We start from the raw sequence: 10,875 nt of genomic DNA, 5'->3' as shown, positions 1-10,875 counted from the left end.
AACGCTCATAGCACCAATTTCCAAGAGATTCAATAACAAGGCTCGCCCAATATGTACATCATGTCTTCGCACCAAGCAAAAGAAAGTATCAAGAAGAGCCGACGCCCTGTATCAAGATCGGTCAAAGCCCAATAATCAAGAGAACCAAGAACCATATTAAAAATGGCTTCCTAGTTCGTACTTAAAATGGACAACTTCCATTCTTAAGACGGAATAAAAATCCAGAGTCAAGATGGCAAATGATCCGAATCAAGAGGCATGCCAATAGTGACAAAGTCACAGCCAAAAGAAGGACAAGGTCCCAACAAGAGTGCCAAGGGATCAAACAATCCGTACAAGTGGGCGAGTTACACAAGCGTCTTTAACGTCTTAAAGGATACCAACACGACAATGCAAAGTGACAAGAGGTAACCAAGGCACCAGGATCAACTTTCAAATATTCCAGCAGTTAAAAGAGTGCAAGTACAAGTTTATACACAAACCTCAGTACTTTAACAAAGAAACAGTCCACACAACTTTGCGAGTTCAGACTGTAGACCAACCAACGTTTCAAGGTCCTCAACTTGTTAACGAGTATATACAACCTTAAAAATGCAGTTACATAACTTCTTTAACTTATATTAGCTCAGTAATGTTGACGTAAAACAGGATCATCATCACAAGTAAGCCTTGCAGGTACAAATACAACTATGCTCCCAAAACAGTGAATCTGTCCAGCCTGGTACCTCAAGTCGCAAGTTAGATTTGAAAAGGAAAACGGCAAAACTAGACTTTATAACCTTCATGAAAGATGTAACTACATCTCGTAAGGTTGCAAAAAAACAAGAATCACCACAAAATACATTTTGTACAAAAAGATATATTCAAAACACTAACAGCTGATCATACAGAATTTCAATTTCCGAAATCTGGGAAGAACTTTCCCTATGTTGCGTCCCATATTTCGTATCCATAACAGTTAAATTAGAGTTTGACATAAACATAAGAGTTGTAGGTATACGAGTTAGATTTCCAAATCATATTTATTTATTGTAAACGAAGTTGTAGAGAACGAGATATACATAAATTACTAAACACTACCCAACTCAGAAACAGATTTCATCACTTACATGTGAAAGGAATGCCATTGCCAATCGATTTATATTCAACATAGCTTTTCATTTATCAAGAAGAGCACCTAAGTCTACCAAGTCAAGAGATGACAGTCAACAATATAAGGCACTTCACATTCCATCATCTTCATTCATAAGTGTTAAAGAGAGAACATGCTTTCAATCACAACACCGTTGCATTTACAACATAATTACCTTTACTTTATTAGATTCACATTCAACTCCTTCACATCATATTCACAACACAATATCATGGTAATACTCAATTATTCATATAATGCCTTCAAGGCCATGACCATAATACATTCAATAAGTAAACACCTCCACCATAAGTGGATCACACATCAATCTATCACAATCCTAAATCAACTTTACCTTAACAATGAAGTTAGGTTGACTTATCATTCTCCAAATCCATAATCACCATTACTAAATTCTACCACAATTCACCATAAGATAGGTGTAGATAACAATAGAAACCAATAATACAATTCAATCTAAACATAGTTCAATAATCATCACGAAGATTAATTCACAAAATGCCCATTCAAGGCTATGAACCCAATTACTCAATTCACTAACATTTCCACACAATTAGATATAGTTAATGTCATAAATCTACAGCCCACAACAATCAAAACATAATTCTATTATCATCGAATCAAAATCAATATACCCACTTTATGGCGAAATTTAGGAAACTTGAAAAGACATGGGTTCATGGAATTTTCTTTCTTAAAACCATCAACAAACATAAATAATAACACAAATCATCATTAAAAATCATTTAATGGAAGAACCCATGCTTAAAATCGAAATTTGTGTTTTTGTGTTTTTGGAAGAACTTTGAAATCATTTGGATTGAGCTCCTTGAAAGGAAGAATAATCAAGGATAAAGGATCCCCATACCTTAACCTTCATGAATCCCACGAATTTTGAGAAGGAAACACTTGAAACCTTCAACCCTAGCTTGATTTTGGACCTTGACCTTTAATGGAGTTCTAGAGAGAACTTTTAGGAGAGAAGGGTTTTGTTTTGAGAAATATGAAGAATGAATTCTAAAATACCATTTTTAAATGTTTTAATACTTTTTAAAAAAATACTTAACATGCATCTTGACCACACGAAATACCATCAACACTCAAGACGATCACAAACGAACACATGTTAGGCTCTAGTTACTCTAGTTTGTTTTTAGGGTCGTTACAGATGGTGGCTCTCTCCAAGTATGAGGTTAGAGTACAATGAACGTCTTTAAATATCCCCTAAACCATGTGCCTACATGGGTTGTTTACTAGTTCTATCCTTGGCAAGTAGAACACCTTCCACGGTGTGGGGTCTTATGACACCGGATTCCATGCCTAGCTAGTGTGGTCTATGTCAGTTAATTCCTATTCCCATCATGTGGGATGTGCACTCTAGTTACTTGATAGGTTCTATAACGTGTAGGTAGTAGTATGGGATGCTATCTACACATGGCACGAGTAGGCCTTGAAGGTACTAAAGTGAGTTCCCTAAGTCTTTAATGACTATTATGTGAAGTCCACTATATGCATGAATGTCTCCATAAATGTCTCTAATAACGAATGTTGACTTATTGGTTTATGTTGAAAGGGGAAGGTCCTTATCTTTGGTAGTCTTGAGGAACATTGAGGTGTGTGTGAATAGGTTGTATGGGCGGCCCCTTCATGTCTTACTTAGGTGGGTCTTAGGATAACCTTAGATGGAGGGTCTTAGATGATGAAATGGTTTAATTGATAAATAGGGTTATGTCTTGTAGTTTGGTATTAGTTGAGCATGTATATAATGTGAGTATTATCTTGTATCTGGATTGTGACTTCTAATATGTCTCTTATACTTGTATTATGAAGTTTTATCAAAAATAGCATGAAAAGCATATACCTCAAATAAATGTCCCTTTTTGCATGTTTTTGCATAGTCAGCATACTTAGTACTTAATTGCGCTAACTCCATTCTTTCCCATGTTTTACTACAAGTGTAGGTGTTGGCAAGTGAGGTGCTTTCCATAGTGAAGCTTGGGACTAGAGTTTCTCCCAAGACTTTGGTATGTCCTCATATGTCGAGGACAAGGATTCTATATTCTAGTTTCTTTTATTAAGACATTTGTAATAGACTTGTAGTTTCTTCAAATGTAAAGGGCCGTGCCCCTAGTATGTTTCTTGGAGTTTTGGGTCTAAGTTGTCCATGTGAGACTAGTATTCCGCTTGTGTATAAAGACTTCTTTAAAATGATGTTGACTTTCAAGTCTTATGAGTTTGTTTTAAAAGGTTTTAATTCCGCACTATTTTTTATTGCCTATGTGATGAATGAATGCTAAGGGCTTGTATAAGACCTCTTCGAGGTCGAATACGCCGTGTCGCGACTTGGGGGTGCTCTCGGGTCGTGACAACATATGTAAGTAACGTCAAATATTAATGATTATCTGTAGAGAATTTTCTTACTCATTGATCGTGTTTATCCCAAACATTAAGCACATGGTTATAATATTGAAGGTTAACAACGAGGGGTGTCGTTATTTTATCAAATTGAAACTGAGATCCTTGCATCTCTATAAGTAATAGAGAGACCTTTGTTATTACAGAAAAATGCAGAGTTATTGTAAACCATAAAAATATATTAAAGACAAATATCAGACACACTTTCTTCCATATATAAAATTTTCTGTTTAAAAATGACTAAATTCCTACCCTGTCAAGTATGAACATAAATTATAGGTCCCCATGTAGCAATCATTAGATGTTCTAGATTTTGTAGATGCTCCTCATTCTATAATTGTGTGCTTGCCCAGAAACTGTGTAAAATCGTATGTGGCCTGTTTAGTATTCATTGGTAAGCTTATCCTACATATGAATTTTAGTTTACTGATGGAAAACCAGGATCCATGATTATGTGATTGCTTTGATCTATAAAATTGTTCCTATCATTACTACTTGGAAAATTTGGAGAGTAAGATGTGGGAAAAAGTATTGTACTGAGAAGATATATGTCAAGAAGTTCATAACCAAATTTTTTTTGGTAACTAATCACATGTATTAATCACCAAGTAGGGAGTTTATATAAAAAAATTGCTCTTTTAGGTAATCTTTTTGCGATAACTACATTATAACATTTAACTGTTGGAATACAACACTCAATGTTTCTGAAGCTCTTTGCAACTACAATTTATTTCTCTTGCTAAACTAGTTGTATCTTTTTGTTTCTAATCAAATATTCTGGTGAAATTTCTCTCACTACAAAAGACATGAATGAATTAAGTATAGACCATTTTCATGATCTTTGCTGAAGTTGTTTTTCCTGTTGGACATCCTTGAGGTCCACTGTTTTTAATTTTTAGCCACTACAATAGTCTAGCCATCAATCTCCTTGAATATTCACTATATATAAATATATGTTCATTGGTTTCTTGTGCATTTCCATAGATATTTCACTCTTGATCCATATCTATTCCCCAGTTTGTTTGTCTATCTGTTGTATTCAAATAGCCATCAAGTTGCATCATATTGTAAAAATATCTTTTGTTCTATATTCATTTGCAAACATCAAGTGTTTCCAAGTGACTTTAGGGTGAGTTACTAGGAGTTGCAAATAGAAAAAATATATCATGCTCTTCATGGACGGTGGTTTTCCTTGGATTTGTTGCTTTCTTCCTCTAGAATCTAGGATCTTCCTTACAATCGAGCTAGCATGTTATGGTGTAGGAAAAGTCTCAAATTTTCTCCTTTCACATAATAAGCATGTATCCGTCTTATCCATAATCTATACTGCTTGTTTGCTAAGTCCAACCACATTTTAGTTACTGTCGCTTTATTCCAGATTCTGAGATCAAATAGTTGTAATCCACCTACTACTTTTGGTAGGCACATTTTGCTCCAAGAGACTAAGACCCTTTTAGTAATTTCATTTGTACCCGACAAAATTTAACATTTACAACATGCTTCTACAATTTTAAGTACTTTGGCAAGGATGAGGAAAATTTGTGCTTATTGAATCTCATTCACCACTGTCTTTACTAAGTGCACCCTCCCTACATAGGGAAGTTTTATGGTTTTCCAACAAGTGATTTTGATACTATTTTTTCAATCAAAGCCTGCTACTATAATACACTCAACTTCTTGGTAGTTAGTGGTATACCTACATATCTCAATGGAAGTTCTTTAATAGGAATATCAAGTTGTTGGATAATAAACACTTTTCCCTCTCCGGAAAACCCACCAAAATAAATGTTCCTCTTGTTTAGGTTGGCTTGAAACCCTGAAGCTTTAGAAAAGATCATAAGCTTGTCGTACAACAACTGAATTGATCTTATGTTTCCTCTTGCAAATGAAAAAAAATCATTTACAAAAGCTAGGTAAGTTAGCTTTACTCTAGCACATTTTGGATCAAAATTGAACTGCTTGTTGCTACCTAACTCATTCAGTTGTGTGCTCAAATACTTCATTGCTATTGCAAAGAGATTGGGAGACAAAGGATCTCCTTGTCTCAATCCTTTAGCTGCTTTAAACGGCTCTATTACTATTCCATTAATGTTGATTGATTAGCTATCTAAATTCAAACAACTCATTATACACTCTATGAACTTTGTTTGAAACTTCAATTCCACTAACATTTGTTCAATAAAAATTCATTCGATAGCGCCGTAAGATTTATGTAGGCTTACCTTAAGCATAATTCTAGGGGATATTAGCTTCCTTTAATAGCTTTGGATAAGTTCACGAGCCATTATTATATTATCTGTTACCCTTCTCTCTGGAATAAACCCTGCTTGAGATTCACAAATGATAATGGGCATGCTATTCTTCATTCTAACTATTAGCACCTTTGAGATCACCTTGTATAACACCTTACAAAAAGCTATCGGTCTATATTCCTTGTGTCATATATTGAGTGACCTTAGGAAGTAAGGATATAGTAGCGCAATTGACCCATTTATGAAATTTTGATGTTTTAAAGAACTCATGAACAACTAAACACGTGAATTTTTTGATAATTGGCCAAGTTGTTTTGTAAAAATGTGCATTAGAGCCATCTACTCCGGGGATTTATCATCTCCTTTTGCTTAAAGTTCTTCTACTATCTCTTCATTTGTTATATCTCTGCATTAATCTAACTAATGTTGACGATCCAGTGTTGGGCCTTTACTCATTGGTTCTTTACTAATTGTGTGCAGAGAATGTGTTGCAGTGCCCATGAAGAATTTGTAAAATTATAGAATCTCTATTTGAATGTATGTTGTAACTATCAATTTTTGCCCAGTTAAAGCAGTCAGCTCTATTATTTATTCTTGTTGCCTCTTCTCCTTACTTCTGTAGAGAAATATTTGGTATTTGCATCTCCTCTTTAATTTAATTTACCCTTTATCTTTGTTTCATAATACTTTTTTCAATGAGTGGCCATATTTTAAATTGTTCCATAGCCTTTTTTTCTTAAGATGCAAGAATATCATTATAATTATGTTTCAGTTAGTTTTGCAGCTGTGCCACATGTAGTCTAGTTTTTTCAATCTTTTCAGTAATCCCTTTGAAATGCTAATAATCGAGATGTCGATGAAATTGAGATTTGAGCTGCTTCAGTTTCTCCAACATTCCTTTCAGTTTTCCCTTAGCTTCGCTGGTCCTCCAGTTACCATTAACTATAGAAATGAATTGAGAATGATTTACCGATTTTTTGTAAAATTTGAATGGTGCTTTGATGATCTGTTCAGTAATCCCTTTGAAGTACCCATTATCGAGATGTCGACGAAATTGAGATTTGAGCTGCATCAATTTCTCCCACATTGCTTTCATTCTTCCCTTAGCTTCTCTGGCCCTCCAACTAGCATTAATTATAGGCATGAATTAATAATTATTTACCCATTTATTGTAAAATCTGAATAGTGCTTTGATGATCTTGCTTGCTTGTCTATGAATGATGCTTTGACGATCTTGCTTGCTTGTCTGAATGATGCTTTGATGATCTTCCTTACTTGAGATCAAACGTTGGGGACCAATATTTTAGGATTATTGGCGTGTTATTTATAGAATATGGTCCTGCACACATAATTTCCTGCATATCTATCATGTTTTGGAACCTCACTATATAGTAGCCTTCATCATGAAGTTAAATCATCGACTTAGCCACCTATGACCAATTTCGAGTTATAGACCTATTCATATAGTTTTACCCAAGTATATCCCCAATAACATAAGTAATTAGGGCAGATTTCTAGTTCTTTATCTCTGATTCAATCTCTTTTTTGTCCAACATTTCTTTTTACTCTAAATGAAGTAGAAAAATGCAAGTTTCAAATTATCAACTTGAGACACAATTTGGAGGAGATAAATAGTAATTTGGACGGAAACAATAGGTCCAAGAAGGCTATTTTTATATAATTAAATCGACCGACATGTAATCTGTCAAAATAAATACTAACTGCAGATGTAGAAATGACAAGTGTGGTGGAGGAGGTACTGTCAGGGACAAAGATCATCGACTAATATCTATTGTGTTGTATCATTATAATCTAGTCATTTTTTCTTAATGTAATATCATATTTTTTTTGTTTTTCCAGGATGATGTAATGTCTAAGATCACGCCTGCATCTCAGCTTGTAGATGAATATGGCGAGTCTCCGACAATTGATTTTTCAACAGCTTACATGGATGAAATGGGTGGGGTTAAGAAGGCATGTATATATGGTCTTGGTTCTCAAGCAGTTTTCAACGAGAACATTTGTTCATCATCTGCTTCAACTACTAATCTCAAGATTGTGATTTTGATGCTCGAGTGAAGGAGTACGTTCAAGAAATGAACAAGGAGATGATGCATGAGATGAGAGAAGAATTGAGTGAAAAAATGAAACACGAAATGCAGCTAGAAATGCAAGATCAAGTTAATAAGATTCTCCAATAACGTTTGCCCATCCTCATAGCTAGACTACCTAAACCACCCCGCGGTACACCATCCTCTAGTACACCACATTAGCTTAGACATGACTCATCATCAAATAACAATATGGGTCATTTAAAATTTCCAAACTATCTTAGGTAGATTTTTCATTGTTTGTTTTCGTATTTTGATTTATTTTGAACTCTTTATGTTAGGATTTGCATTGCTTTATTCAAGTTATAACTGGTCAATGAATCACAGTATTTATTATGTTTCTGGGCTCTTAAAATTCGTAAAAGCTATTTATTGATGTAAACATATAAAGTGAAATTTTACTATCGAATTATCATTAGTCACTAATATGGCAATATATATTACCAATCAATCACTGAACGAATATCGAACATAAATGATATATATTACCAACAATATAACAATCAGTTAGTAAACTTCCTAATGAATTACTAATGAGTTTTTTTGTGTTTCAAAAATACTAACCAATTAATAACGTAACTTACAAAAGTAGATAGTCATACTTACTAATGGATTTAAATCCGTTGGTAATTTACAAACGAAATACCAACACATTTTTTTCTTAATTGAAATTTCTAACTGATTACCAATGTATTTTGGTGAAATTACTATCGAACTTGCCAACCAAGTTGTTATTTGTTAGATAATTGCTAACGAAATACTAACAACATTTTATATTTTATTTACTATTTTTGCCAACATGTTCCTAACCAAATTGAATAATGAAGTACCAAATTTACTATCTTTTTTCCTGTGTTAGTAAACTTACCAACAATATGCCAACCGAAAAGTGGTTGATGAATTTACCAACAAAATTCTAAGGCCATGTTTCAACAATAACCAACAAATTTTTTATGTGTTTTCCAACTAATTTTTAGTGAGTAATATTACCAACTAACTGAAATGGGTTGGTAAAATTTACCGACGAGCTTTTTAGCAACTGATTAACATTAGTTTGTATTCAGTTGGAAAAATCATTTCGCCAACCAATTTAATCAATTTACCAACGAATAATTTTGTTGGAAATTCAAGGGTTTTTGTAGTGAGGACTCACCAAGTCTTCAGCGAGCAATCAAGCAACTTAGCCATGAGCGGGAGGAGGAAGATCATCGGACCCTACATTTGGAAACAATGTAGCCACAAGTATGCATTAGTACATTACATATACTAAGTATGAATGATATGCTTAAAACGTAAATTATGATCCCAAGAGAACGTAAAGAAAACATCATTTGCATGACAAAGCTAAAACATATTAAATCCTTTAAAGAAGAATCCAAAATCATAAACATGGTCATTGCATCTTAAAATCATAATGAAAACTTCATAAAACCTTTAAAAGCAACTTAATTTCTTTTGTGGATATTTATCATTAATCGACATAGACCATGTGCGGTATAACATTGAATTTGGTGTCCTGCTCCCATACCAAAATGAGATATCCTACTTGCCAAGATAAGGACCATGACCATCTAGCTTATGTGGATCCCCTAGCTATGTCTTTCTAAGACAATCCTATGGGGTCACGTAGTTAGGGACGACACGATTTGTCACGACCCGGGATCACCCCCTAGTCGTAACCGGCGTACTCGACCTCGAAAAGGTCTAATACAAGCCTCTTAGCAATTCATTCGTCGCATAGACACTAAAACCATAAGGAATTAAAAACATTCTTTACCAAGAAAACATTTCTTAAAAAAATATATATAAAGCAAGAGGAAGACTTTCTAGACTTTATACATGATGTCTCATAACCATCTAATACTTTAGAGTACAAAATTCGGGACTAATCCCGTACACAACTTAAACAATACTAAAAAGACATAAAAGAATATATTGGGTATTGTCCTCGAATCTATGAGGACTCACCAAGTCTTCATCTTCAACACTTAGAAACCTATCAAATAGCCATGACATGTCATCATCTCCAAATCCCTACACTTTAGTTAAAAAGGGAAAGAAAGGGGTTAGCACAATTAAGTACTAAGTATGGAAGCCATGCAAAAACATCATCTCCAAATCCCTACACTTTAGTTAAAAAGGGAAAGAAAGGGGTTAGCACAATTAAGTACTAAGTATGGAGACCATGCAAAAACATGCCAAAAAGGACATTTTCAAGGAAGTAAATGCTTTCATATCATTTTGATAAAACCTTCACTTCACAAGTATAAGAGACATAATACAAGTCAACATTAACATATAAGACCATAGCCAACCATACATATACTCAACATATATTCATATACAACCCATGCTTAACTTTAAAAGAACACATGTCATTTCATTACCATAGGACCTCTACCTAATATAACCTTAAGACACACTTGAGTAAGACAAGAAGTGACCGCCCATACAACCTCTTCAAGCACACTTAAGTGTTCCTCAAGATTACCTTAGATAAGGACATTTCCTTTACAACATAACATCAATAGACCAACATTCTTTAAGAAACCATTTTGGAGACATTCAAGCACATAAGGGGACTTTCACATAATAGTCGTTAGACTTAGGGAACTCACTTTAGTATCTTCAAAGCCTACTCGTGCCATGTGTAGATAGCATCCCATACTACCACCTACACTTTGTAGAACCTATCCAATAACTAGAGTGCACATCCCACATGATGGGAATAGGAATAACCGACATAGACCATACTAGCTAGGTATGGAATCCGGAGTCTATCCTACTCCGTGGAGGTTGTTCTACTTGCCAAAGGTAGAACTAGTAAGCAACCCATGTAGGCACATGGTTTAGGGGATGTCCAAGGAAGTTCATTGTGCCTAATCTCATACTCAACTAGGCCACCTTCCTAACCACATCCACTCGGTGCTAGCCTTGTTTCCCA

Source organism: Solanum tuberosum, unplaced genomic scaffold, assembly GCF_000226075.1.
Source record: "Solanum tuberosum cultivar DM 1-3 516 R44 unplaced genomic scaffold, SolTub_3.0 scf00170, whole genome shotgun sequence".
NCBI lineage: Eukaryota > Viridiplantae > Streptophyta > Magnoliopsida > Solanales > Solanaceae > Solanum > Solanum tuberosum.
The sequence above is the reverse complement of the archived record's forward strand: the minus strand, read 5'-3'. Positions refer to the sequence as shown.